Consider the following 568-nt stretch of genomic DNA (forward strand, 5'->3'; position numbering starts at 1 on the left):
CGTCAGTCTTTCATTTGGTGTAAATCCAGAGAAAGTAAAGATGGAAGGAAGGGAGGGAGGGAAAAATCTTCCTCCTTTTCGTGATCCCAATTTGATCTTCATTCCAGTCCAATTTGGGTGAAGAATTCCAATTGTCTGTCTCAATTTTAATTAAGTATAAACAATTCTGGAATCACCTTCTAGATATTGACAAGAAAAGGTTTCCAGGCCGACTAAACACAAAACTTCCCCCCCTGGAAACAACAATGCACTAGACAGTTCATAAACTAACAACAAGGATGGGATTTGAACCCACGCGTGCGAAGCACAATGGATTAGCAATCCATCATGTTAACCTCTCCGCCACCTTGTCAACTGTTTTGGCGTAATGGTCACTTTCAGCTCAGATCCTGACTGTGCAGCCAGATGTGCAATGATGGAAATGTAGCTTCTGTAAGTAAATGAAATTTCCATCACATCAGGTCATGGCCTGTTGGGAATGGAGCGGTGTGAAACATTCCAGACCATGTCCAACACGTTTCTACTCAATGTGAAAACTCACCACGGAAAGACTGGAACATACAAACAT

The 568-nt window shown here is 42.1% G+C and overlaps 1 non-coding gene across 1 annotated transcript; it reads right to left on the reverse strand.

The window, feature by feature from the left end:
- Window positions 1-270: 270 nt before the first annotated feature.
- Window positions 271-352, reverse strand: trnas-gcu (transfer RNA serine (anticodon GCU)). The gene has a single exon. It is a non-coding gene; the product is annotated as a tRNA-Ser (tRNA).
- Window positions 353-568: the final 216 nt, after the last annotated feature.

Source organism: Heterodontus francisci, unplaced genomic scaffold (genome assembly GCF_036365525.1).
Source record: "Heterodontus francisci isolate sHetFra1 unplaced genomic scaffold, sHetFra1.hap1 HAP1_SCAFFOLD_286, whole genome shotgun sequence".
NCBI classification, from domain to species: domain Eukaryota; kingdom Metazoa; phylum Chordata; class Chondrichthyes; order Heterodontiformes; family Heterodontidae; genus Heterodontus; species Heterodontus francisci.